The sequence below is a fragment of the Schistocerca gregaria genome, chromosome 1 (genome assembly GCF_023897955.1).
Source record: "Schistocerca gregaria isolate iqSchGreg1 chromosome 1, iqSchGreg1.2, whole genome shotgun sequence".
Classification (NCBI taxonomy): domain Eukaryota; kingdom Metazoa; phylum Arthropoda; class Insecta; order Orthoptera; family Acrididae; genus Schistocerca; species Schistocerca gregaria.
The window spans coordinates 1,209,066,607-1,209,079,349 of NC_064920.1; the positions used below are offsets into that span (position 1 = coordinate 1,209,066,607).

At 42.4% G+C, this 12,743-nt stretch overlaps 1 protein-coding gene across 1 annotated transcript in view; it reads left to right on the plus strand.

Annotated features, from left to right (window-relative positions):
* Positions 1–231: 231 nt before the first annotated feature.
* The window catches only part of LOC126284828 (hatching enzyme 1.2-like), a 116,989-nt gene continuing 104,477 nt past the window's right edge, over positions 232–12,743 (plus strand). Inside the window, exon 1 of the mRNA XM_049984050.1 lies at positions 232–279. The gene's annotated coding sequence lies outside the window, so the exon portion shown is untranslated. The remainder of the gene's footprint in view (positions 280–12,743) is intronic.

Sequence of the window (12,743 nt, forward strand, 5' to 3'; positions counted from 1 at the left end):
TCATAAAGTTCTTAGACAATACGGCTGACATCATCAGAGCTCTTCAGATTCTCGCATCGTTGTTACATGTACGCTTCTTGGAAAAAAACATAGCAACTTGTGTCTCAGATATATTAAATGTTTTAATGGGTACGATAAGACACGCGTCCATAAATTCCTTACACAATACTGCAGACAGCAGAGCGCTTTAAAATACCGACGTCGTCGTCAGCATGCATCAAATAACTGCTGCTGTGTTCGTGGGGCATGAACATACGTTGTGCCACCAACAACAGTAAGGTAAGAACTGGCACAGATCTCTTCAATTCTACATAGTTTAGGATATATTCAATCAGAATGGGGCACCTTACGTTTTTTAGTCTCTTGAATTATTGTTGAAATGTCTTGTACCCTTCTGGCTTCAGACGACCGTGAGATTCTTTATAATGATGGTACGATTTTATTATTTCAAAAATGCATTCAGTTTCCCTGTACCTACCCGTTCAAGGTGTCTTAAAGTTCATACCTTTTTCATTACTGCTTCGTTATTTGTAAACCTTTTTATAAACTTTCCTAGGTTTATAATTGTATATTAATGTATCTGGCGCAACATCATTTAAGTAAATGAAGATGTTTCACTCCATACCTCATGCTCCCCCGATTCTCACCTCCAACCACAGCCCCGTTTTTGGAGCCCTCTCCCATACTGTCAGTAAAATAATTTCACTTTGATTCTATACAAATGTGGCACCTTAGCCATCGTGTCCCCAGTGGCTGTCCTCTGTGTTCTTTGGTTGTTATCGGTTATCGTTGTAGTCTTCAGTTCGAAGAATAGTTTGATGTGACTCTTCACTCTACTCTATCCTCTTCACCTCTGAATAACTACGGCAACTTACATGCTTCAGAATCTGTTTACTGTATTATTCTCTTGATCTCCCTCTACGATTTTTACCAACCACGCTGCCCTCGAATACTAAACTGGTGATCCCTTAATGTCTCAGATTATGGTCCATCAACCGATCCCTTCTTGTGGTCAGGTTGCGCCGCAAATTTCTTTTCTCCCCAACTTTGTTCCGAACCTCCTGATTAGTTACGTGATATACCCATCTAGTCTTCAACATGGTTCTACAGCGCCACATTTCAAAAGCTTCTATTCTCTTCTAGACTCAACTGTTCATCGTGCATGTTTCACTTCGATACATTGCTACACTCCATACAATTATTTTCAGAAATGACTTCCTAACAGTTAAAACTGTATTTGATGTTAAAAAATTTATCTTCTTCAGAAACGCTTGTCTTCCCATTGTCAGTCTACATTTTATATCCTCTGTACTTCGGACATCATCAGTTATTTTGCTGCCCAAATAGCAAAACTCGTGTACTGCTTTAAGTGCCTCTTTTCATGATCTAATTAGCATCACCTGATTTAATTTGACTACATTCCATTGCCTTTCTTTTGTTTATGTTTGTGTTCATTCTATGTTCTCTTTCCAAGAGACTGTCCATTCCGTTCAACTGCTCTTTCAGGCTCTTTGTTGTCTCTGACAGAATTACGTCATCGGGAACTTCAATTCCTACTTGAAATTTTTCTTTGGTTTCTGTACAGATTGAATAACATCGGGGATAGGCTAAAACCCTGTCACACTCCCTGGACTCTTCTAACTGTCACTTGTTTTGTATACAAGTTGTAAATAGCCTTACGCTCCCTGTATTTTACCCGTGTACCTTCGGAATTTGAATGAGAGTATTGCAGTCAACACCGTCAAAAGCTTCCTCTAAGACTACAGATGCTGCAAACTTAGGTTTTCATTTCCTTAACTTATCCTCAAAAAGAAATTGTAGGGTCAGTATCTCCTCGCGTGTTCCTACATTTCTATGGAATCCAAACCTTTGTTCCCTGAGGTCGGCTGCTACCAGGTTTTCCATTCTTCTGTAGGGAATTCGTGTTAGTATTTTACAATCATGACTCATTAAAATGATAGTCTCGTAAAATTCACACCTGTCAGCATTTGCTTTCTTGAAATTGTTATATTTTTCTTGAAGTATGAGGGAATTTCGTCTGTCTCATAAATCTTACACGCCATATGGAAGAGTTTTGCCGTGGATCGCTCTCCCAAGGCTATCAGTACTTCTGATGGATTGTCGTCTACTGTAAGGGCCATGTTTCAAGTAAGGTCTTTCACTGCTCTCACGTATGTTTGTCGCAGTATCATACCACTCACCTCAGCTTCACCCACATCCTCTTCCATTTCTATTAAATTGCTTCCAAGTTCATCTTCCATTTGTATATACTATTTTCACTTTTCAGCATCCCCTTCTTTGCTTAAGAATGGTTTTCTATCTGAGCTCTTGGTACTGACACAATTACTTTTCTCCAAAGACCTCTTTAATCTACGTCTACATCTACGTAGACACTCCACAAGCCACCGCACGGCGCGTGGCGGAGGGTACTCTGCCCCACTAGTAGTCATTTCCTTTCCTGTTCCACTCGCAAATAGAGCAAGCAAAACACGACTATCAATATGCCTCCGTATGAATCATAATTGTTCGCATCTTATCTTACGCGCAATGTATGCTAGCGTCATATGAATCGTTCTGCAGTCAGCTTCAAATGCCGATTCTCTACATTTTCTCAGTAGAGTTACTCGAGAAGAATATCTCCTTCCCTCCAAGCATTCTTATTTGAGTTCCAAAAGCGTCTCTGTAACACATGCGTATTGTCCGAACCTCCCGGTAACAAATACAGCAGTGCGCCTCTGTACTCCTTTGATGTGTTCCTCTAATCCAACCTGGTGCGGATTAAAAACACTCAGTTAGTCCTCAAGGACAGGTCGCACTAATGTCCTACATACGTTCTCCTTTACAGGTGAATCACGCTTTCATTTAATTCTCTCAGTAAACCAAAGCTGGCCATTCGGTTTCCCAGCCACAGTCCTCACGTGCTCATTCCATTTCATATCACTCTGCAACGTTACGCCCAGGTATTTAAACGAAGTGACTGTGTCGAGTGACCGTGTCAAGCAGGACATTACAAATGGCGTATCCGAAAACTACGGGTTTGTTTCTCCTATTCATCCGCATTTTTCTACATTTAGAGCTATCTGCCACTCACCACACCAACTAGGAATTTTATCCAAGCCATCTTGTATCCTCCTGCAGGCACTTAATTTCGACACGTTAGACTACAGCATCATCAGCAAACAATCGCAGCTTACTGTTGACCCTATCCGCTAAATCGTTTATGTATACAGAGACTAACAGCGGTCCTACCCTGCACACAGCATGTATGTTTCCCCCAGTGATATATGTTTCTAAATCCTTACACTTGTCCTCCAGCTGTTCCTATTTTACACTTCCGGTCGATCTCATTTTTTAGACGTTTGTATTGCCTTTGGTTGCTTCATTTGACTCATTTTTATATTTTCTCCTTTCACCAATAAAATTAAATATCTTCAGCGTTACCCACGGATTTTTCCTGGGTCTTCTCTTTTTTCCTCTTTGATCCTCTGCTGTGTTCGCTATTTTATCTATCAAAGCAAACTCGTCATCTTCTACTGTATTCCTTTCCCCTTTTCGAGTCCATCGTTGTCTAATGTAAGGAAGAGAAGGAAAAATAGTGGGTGAATTTGTTAGGCGAAAGCTTTGAAAGAGGAAGCTACTTGGTAGAATTCTTCTCAGAGGGTAATTTAATCATCACTAACACTCGGTTTAAGAATCATGAAAAAAGGCTGTATACGTGGAAGAGACTTGGAGGCACCGAATGGTTTCAGATTGATTACGTAACGGCAAGACACAGAGTCCGTAACCAGATTTTCAACTGTAAGGCGTTTCCAGGGGCAGACGTGTATTATGTCCACAATGTATTAGTATGTACTCTACATTAAAACTGAAGAAATTGCAAAAAAAGTAGGAAATTAAGGGGATGGGACCTGGATACGTTGAAAGAACGCGGTGTACTTGGGAGTTTCGTGGGAGTATTAGGCAACGATTGTCCACAAAATGAGAAAAGAACACAGTAGATGATGATGACTGTCCATATTCGCAATTGTGGGTAAGTTTCATGTGTTTCACGACGGCTGTCCAAGAAACGTTGCATTGTAATTCAGAATAACACAGGCACTGCAATATCGTATCCAGTAGAAGACGTTGTTTGGTTATAGGGTTGAAATATCAGCATACTTTTAACGGCGTGACAATTCCAAATATTTCATTGTTTTGTGAATTTAGTACATTAGCAGCATAACTGAGACGACAGAAGTCACGGGATAGCGATACACACACACACACACACACACACACACACACACACACACACACACACACAGACTGGGATAGTATCACGTGCACGAGATGTAAGAGGGCAGTGCTTTGGCGGAACTGTCGTTTGTACTCAGCTGATTCGTACTTATACGTGTTCCGTGTGTAAATGGCCTCGCGACGGGATTTAAAAGGCTTTGAACGCCGTATGGTAGTTGGAGCTATATGTCTACATCTACATCTACATTTACATCCATACTACGCAAGCCACCAGACGGTGTGTGGCGGAAGGTACCTTGAGTACCTCTATCGGTTCTCCCTTCTATGCCAGTCTCGTATTGTTCGTGGAAAGAAGGATTGTCGGTATGCCTCTGCGTGGGCTCTAATCTCTGATTTTATCCTCATCGTCTCTTCGCGAGATATACGTAGGACGGAGCAATATACTGCTTGACTCCTCGGTGAAGGTATGTTCTCGAAACTTCAACGAAAGCCCGTACCCAGCTACTGAGTGTCTCTCCTGCAGAGTCTTCCACTGGAGTTTATCTTTCGCGATTACTAAATGATCCTGTAACGAAGCGCGCTGTTCTCCGTTGGATTTTATCTATCTCTTCTATTAACCCTATCTGGTACGGATCCCACACTGCTGAGCAGTATTCAAGCAGTGGGCGAACAAACGTACTGTAACCTACTTCCTTTGTTTTCGGATTACATTTTCTTAGGATTCTTTCAGTGAATCTCAGTCTGGCATCTGCTTTACCGACGATCAACTTTATATGATCATTCAATTTTAAATCACTCCTAATGCCTACTCCCAGATAATTTATGGAATTAACTGCTTCCAGTTGCTGACCTGCTATTTTCTAGCTAAATGATAAGGGACCTATCTTTCTATGTATTCGCATCACATTACACTTGTCTACATTGAGATTCAATTGCCATTCAGTGCACCATGCGTCAATTCGCTGCAGATCCTCCTGCATTTCAGTACAATTTTCCATTGTTACAACCTCTCGATATACTACAGCATCACCCGCAAAAAGCCTCAATGAACTTCCGATGTTATCCACAAGGTCATTTATATATATTGTAAATAGCAACGGTCGTACGACACTCCCGTGCGGCACACCTGAAATCACTGAACTTCGGAAGACTTCTCTCCATTGAGAATGACATGCTGCGTTCTGTTACCCAGGAACTCTTCAGTCCAATCACACAACTGGTGTGATAGTCTATATGCTCTTACTTTGTTCATTAAACGACTGTGGGGAACTGTATCGAAGGCCTTGCGAAAGTCAAGAAACACGGCGTCTACCTGGGAACATGTGTCTATGGGTCTCTGAGTCTCGTGGACGAATAGCGCGAGCTGAGTTTCACACGATCTTTTTCGAAACCTATGCTGATTCCTACACAGTTGATTTCTAGTTTCAAGAAAAGTCATTATACTCGAACATAATACTTGTTCCAAAATCCTACAACTGATAGCCGTTAGAGATGTAGGTCTATTGTTCTGCACACCTGTTCGACGTCCCTTCTTGAAAACGGGGATGACCTGTGCCCTTTTGCAATCCTTTGGAACCCTACGGTCTTTTGGAGCATGGTAGCATTCCATTTCGGAAATCGTTAGGGAATTCAATATTCCAAGATCCACGGCGTCAAGAGTGTACCGAGAATATCAAATTTCAGGCATTACGTCTTACGCAGTGGCCGATCGCCTTCACTTAAAGGCCCAGAGCAGCGGCGTTTACGTAGAATTGTCAGTGACAGCAGACGAGAAACACTGCGTGAAATAACCGCAGAAGTGAACGTGGGACGTGCGACGGACGTATCAGTTAGGATAGTAGGGCAAAATTTGGCGTTAGTGCCTTTGCTAACAGCACGACATCAACTGCCCCTCCCTTGATCGTGACCATGTCGGTGGACCCTAGACGAGTGGAAAGCCGTGGCTCGGTGAGATGAGTCCTGATTTCAGTTGGTAAGGGCTGCTGGTAGGGTTCGAGACCATACGTGGCCAGGAACCCTAGTTGTCAATAAGGCACTGTGAAAGCTGGTGGCGGCTCCACACTGGAATTTTTATCGTTGACAATGCGCCATGTCAGTGAGCCACGATTGTTCGCGATTGGTTTGAAGAACATTGTGAACAATTCGAATGAATGATTTGTCCACCCTGATTGACTGGCATGAATCTCATCGAACGTCTTTCGGTCATAAGCGGCAGGTCAGTTCGTGCACTGCAGAAGGGCCGAGTGGATGACTCCTCTGCACGGTGTCAGGAATCGTCTGGATGCGCTCGTGGTGCTAAGAAGACATCGTTATTCTGTGACTCGCTTATTTTGAGAACTTTTACAAAGGGCGGTGCAGTGTTGGCCGTAGTTGCTCCCTGCCGTGCTCACGGGCATACTCTCTGTGTCGGACTTGGCGCCAGTCCTTGAGACTGCGTCCTAGCGAGACGTCGTTCCCCGTGCTTCGACACGGATGCTCAGCCCAGCCTGGTACCGGCTAAACAAGTGCACTCCCCGCTCCGCCCCTCTTCTTTTGTGGACCACCTTTCCCCGGTGTGGTGTAGGCGGCAGGAGTCGAACCCAATACTGCCGGCTTGGTAGGCCGGACGGTGGTCCACCAGGAACCCTGGTCGTCGTCTTCCGTCCCACACTAAGAGAGTACTGCACCTGGTACTGGTACTGCACTGCTGCTGGTAGTCCATCAGCTCTTCCATCAGTTGTGGTTGGTGTGACGCAGCACGAAGTTCTTCAGTGGATTTCAGCTCTGCAGCACTCCACAGATGGCTGGTACTGCGCTGGTCGACCTGGGACAAGACTTACTAAAGCAACATGGTCATGGAACGGAATGTCGTCGACACAAACTCTATCGTTCCCATTGACCTGAACCGTTATCCTCTACTTAGAGCTGGGGCTCTGGTATTTAAAGAGTTCTCCGTAGTTATCTGACGTGCTGTTTCCTAGTGATGACGGCATGTGGTCTCGTTATTCTGCTACCCTTGCTTTAATTCTGTTTTATCAGCTAGTTAAACTGGTCTATGAGTGTTCTCCTTAGCCGTGTCTATTGCTTCTTGTGCCATCACACAGCCGATGGTGCGTCCGTGTTGTTTTGTTTAGTCACTCTCCAGAGCATTTGAAACAGGCAAGAGTTGTACCTTTGCTTAAGAAAGGTAATGCAGAAGACATAGAAAATTACCGGCCCATTTCCCTGCTGTTAGCATTCTCAAAAATAATAGAAGCAATTACGAAAGACAGATTAATGAATTACCTGAATAAATACAATCTTTTAAGCGAATCACTGGTTTCCGAAGTGGCAAAAACACTGAGTCAGCCATAGTAGAATTCACAAAAGTTGTACTTTATGCCGTTCATAAAGATGAGTGTGTCACAGGCATATTTTTGGATCTTTCTAAGGCGTTTGATACAGTCAACCACATGATTCTATCAAATAAATTAGAAGCATTAGGAATAAGAGGGGTAGCTAATGACTGTTTCGATCATACCCTACCGATAGGGTACAAAGAGTAGAGATAACACATACTTCAAATAGATCTAAACTTTTCTAAAACACTTATCAGAACCAAAATACATTAATATAGGGGTTCCGCAAGGTAGCATATTAGGACCAATACTGTCCCTGTTATACATAAATGACTTTCCAGTAGTGTTACTCATGGTGAAAAAGTTATCTTCTCTGATGACAGCAAATATAGTCACTAAGAGAGTTCCTTGCCGAGAAAGCAAATGAAACTCTCAAGGAAGTTTATGATTGGTCAATAAGCAATAAAGTGACATTGAACATAAAGAAAACTAATGCCATGAATTTCAGTTTGAAGAGGAAAAATGAAAACTAATACCATGAATTTCAGTTTGAAGAGGAAAAATGACAATGTTAAATTAAATGTAGATGCCACCTCTATAGACTGTGTAACAAATGCAAAATTTTTAGGAATGAGTATTGATTCTCAGTTGAAGTGGTGTGAACACACAAAGGTGCTTCCAAACAGAATGTCATCAGCATATTATGCCCTTAGAATCCTACCATCAGTGTGTAATGTGCAGTGTCTTTTAGTTACATATTATTCGTATGTACACCCAATTCTTAGCTATGGCATTCTTTATTGGGGAACAAATGCGCAAAATATGAACACAATTTGCAAACTCCAGAAAACAGCCATAAGAATAATAATCAAAAATAATACGAGCTCATTGTAAAGGTCTGTTCAAAACACTGGGTATTGTAACTGCTCCATCTGAATACATTTACCAGTCAGGTGTACACATAAAAAACAACATTGGTAATTACTGCACAAACATCTCTGTCTATGACCATGCAACAAAAGATAGACTCAACTTACATTTACCAAGAAAAACGAAACAAAATTTAAAACAGCATTTTTTACCAAGGAATACAATAGAATAAATTACCAAAAGAGATTAAAGAAATTGCAAAAAAAAACACTTATCTAAAAAGGCAGCTAAAAAGTATACTTTGAAGGATTACTTGGATAAAACAGAGTAGGATTTGACAAAAAAAATACAAATAAATAATAATAATAATAATGATTATAAAACATCCAGCATTTCACGTAACGCCTTCACTTTGTTTCTATTCCTTCTTTTTCCTTTCTAGAAATACTTACCCCCAAGCTACGCATAGCTCAATACTGACACCTCTTCCTCTTTCTAAGTTCAACAACTCACTCATTATGAAGGGATGCTGACTCAGTTTTTCAGGATAGCAAATGGCGCAGAGATCATCAGTGTGTGTGTGTGTGTGTGTGTGTGTGTGTGTGTGTGTGTGTGTGTGTGTAGTGACGACTGACAGTGAGAAATGAGTGAACAGTGTGGCATTACATTATTTAAAAAGTTCTTGGTAAAAAAAGTATTGTATACATCTACATTTACATCCATACTCAGCAAGCCACCTGACGGTGTGTGGCGGAGGGTATCTTGAGTACCTCTATCGGTTCTCCCTTCTATTCCAGTCTCGTATTGTTCGTGGAAAGAAAAATTGTCGTTATGCCTCTGTGTGGGCTCTAATCTCTCTGATTTTATCCTCATGGTCTCTTCGCGAGGTATACGTAGGAGGGAGCAATATACTGCTTGACTCCTCGGTGAAGGTATGTTCTCGAAACTTCAACAAGAGTCCGTACCGAGCTACTGAGCGTCTCTCCTGCAGAGTCTTCCACTGGAGTTTATCTATCATCTCCGTAACGCTTTCGCGATTACTCAATGATCCTGAAAAGAAGCGCGCTGCTCTCTTTTGGATCGTCTCTATCTCTTCTATCAACCCTATCTGGTACGGATCCTACACTGGTGGGCAATATTCAAGCAGTGGGCGAACAAGTTCGCCTTCCTTTGTTTTCGTATTGCATTTCCTTAGGATTCTTCCAATGAATCTCAGTCTGGCATCTGCTTTACCGACGATCAGCTTTATATGATCATTCCATTTTAAATCACTCCTAATGCCTACTCCCAGATAATTTATGGAATTAACTGCTTCCAGTTGCTGACCTGCTATTTTCTAGCTAAATGATAAGGGATCTTTCTTTCTATGTATTCGCAGCACGTTACACTTGTCTACATTGAGATTGAATTGCCATTCCTTGCACCATGCGTCAATTCGCTGCAGATCCTCCTGATTTCAGTACAATTTTCCATTGTTACAACCTCTCGATATACTACAGCATCACTCGCAAAAAGCCTCAGTGAACTTCCGATGTTATCCACAAGGTCATTTATATATATTGTGAATAGCAACGGTCGGACGACACTCCCCTGAGGGACACCTGAATTCACTCTTACTTCGGAATACTTCTCTCCATTGAGAATGACATGCTGCGTTCTGTTACCTAGGAACTCTTCAATCCAATCACACAATTGGTGTGATAGTCCATATGCTCTTACTTTGTTCATTAAACGACTGTGGGGAACTGTATCGAACGTCTTTCGAAAGTCAAGAAACACGGCATCTACCTGGGAACCCGTGTCTATGGCTCTCTGAGTCTCGTGGACGAATAGCGCGAGCTGGGTTTCACACGATCTTTTTCGAAACCCATGCTGATTCCTACACAGTAGATTTCTAGTCTCCAGAGAAGTCATTATACTCGAACATAATACGTGTTCCAAAATTCTACAACTGATAGCCTTTAGAGATATAGGCCTATAGTTCTGCACATCTGTTCGACGTCCCTTCTTGAAAACGTCGATAACCTGTGCCCTTTTCCAATTTTTTTGAACGCTACGCTCTTTTAGAGACACACCACTGCAAGAAGAGGGGCAAGTTCCTTCGCGTACTCTGTGTAAAATCGAACTGGTATCCCATCAGGTCCAGCGACTCTTTTGAACTATTTGAATAGTTTTTCTATCACTCTGTCCTCTATTTCAATATCTACCATTTTGTCATCTGTGCGACAATCTAGAGAAGGAACTGCAGTGCAGTCTTCCTCTGTGAAACAACTTTTGAATAAGACATTTAGTATTTCGGGCTTTAATCTGTCATCCTCTGTTTCAGTACCATTTTGGGCACAGAGTGTCTGGACATTTTGTTTTGATCTACCTACCGCTTTGACATGAGACAAAAATTTCTTAGGTTTTTCTGCCAAGTCAGTACAAAGAATTTATTGTACGCCTCTCGCATAGCCCTCCTCACACTACATTTCGCTTAGCGTAATTTTTGTTTGTCCGCAAGGCTTTGGCTATGTTTATGTTTGCTGTGAAGTTCCCTCTGCTTCCACAGCAGTTTTCTAACTCGGTTGTTGTACCACGGTGGCTCTTTTCCATCTATTACGATCTTGCTTGTCACATACTCATCTAATGCATATTGTACGATAGTTTTGAACTTTGTCCACTGATCCTCAACACTATCTGTACTTGAGACAAAACTTTTGTGTTGAGCCGTCAAGTACTCTGAAATATGCTTTGTGGCACTTTTGCTAAACAGAAAAATCTTCCTGCCTTTTTTTAATATTTCTATTTACGGCTGAAATCATAGATGCAGAAACCGCTTTATGATCGCTGATTTCCTGTTCTACGTTAACTGTCCAAATAGCTCTGGTCTGTTTGTCACTAGAAGGTATAACATGTTATCGCCACGAGTCCGTTCTCTGTTTAACTGCTCAAGGTAGTTTTCAGATAATGCACTTCAAAAAAAATTTCACTGGATTCTTTGTCCCTGCCACCCGTTATAAACTTTTGAGTCTACCAGTCTATATCCGGCAAATTAAAATCTCCACCCAGAACTATAACATGGTCGGGAAATCTACTCGAAATATTTTCCAAATTTTCCTTCGGGTGTTCTGCCACAACAGCTGCTGAGCCAGGGGGCCTCTAGAGACATCCAATTACCATGTTTGAGCCTGCTTTAACAATGACCTTCATCCAAATTATTTCACATTTCGGATCTCCGTCAATTTCCTTCGATACTATTGCACTTCTTATCGCTATAAACACGCCTCCTCCTTCACTGTCCAGCCTGTCTCTGTGATATACATTCCAATCTGATTTTAGGATTTCATTACTGTTTACGTCTAGTTTCAGCCAACTTTCTGTCCCTAGTACTATATGGGCGTTGTGACCGTTTATTAATGAGAGCAGTTCTAGGACCTATCTATAGACGCTCCTGCAGTTCACTATTACCACATTAATATTGTTATTCCCTGTTGCGTTTTGCCCACTACTACCTTGTCGCGTCTCAGGGGACGCTTTGTCGTGTCTAGGGAGGGAATTCTCTAATCTAAAAACCCACATGTGCACTCCACACGTACTCCTCTACCCCTGTAGTCGCTTCCTGCATTTAGTGCACGCCTGACCTATTCAGGGGGACCCTACATTTCTCCACCCGATAGCGGAGGTCGAGAAATTTGCACCCCAGATCTCCGCAGAATCGTCTGAGCCTCTGGTTTAATCCTTCCACTCGGCTCCAAACCAGAGGACCGCGATCGGTTCTGGGAACGATACTACAAATAGTTATCTCAGATTCCACCCCGTGGGCGAGGCTTTCCGCCTTCACCAACTCCGCCAACCACCTGTACGAACTGAGGATGACCTCTGAACCCAGACGCAGGAGTCATTAGTGCCGACATGAGCAACAATTTGCAGTCGGGTGCACCCAGTGCTCTCTATTGCCGCCGGCAGGGCCTCCTCCACATCTCGGATGAGACCCCCCGGCAAGCAGACAGAGTGAACACTGGCCTTCTTCCCCGCCAAGGAGTAAATCTAATGACTGTCTCTAACTAGAAGTCTGTAAATATATGTGTATACGAATTAGCTTATTTTAAATTGATCTAAACTTGTAAATATTTTGACATGTCGTATATCCATGTCAAAAGAGATTTATGGGTGAACAAAGCTACTACCACTACCACTACTACTACTACGTTTCTGTTTTTCCGCTGCGTGTACTCTCTCTCTCTCTCTCTCTTTCTCTCAGACACACACACGCGCGCGCGCACACACACACAGCTACTGCAGAGTTGCAGACTGTTCTGCGTGTCTATCTTGCATCAC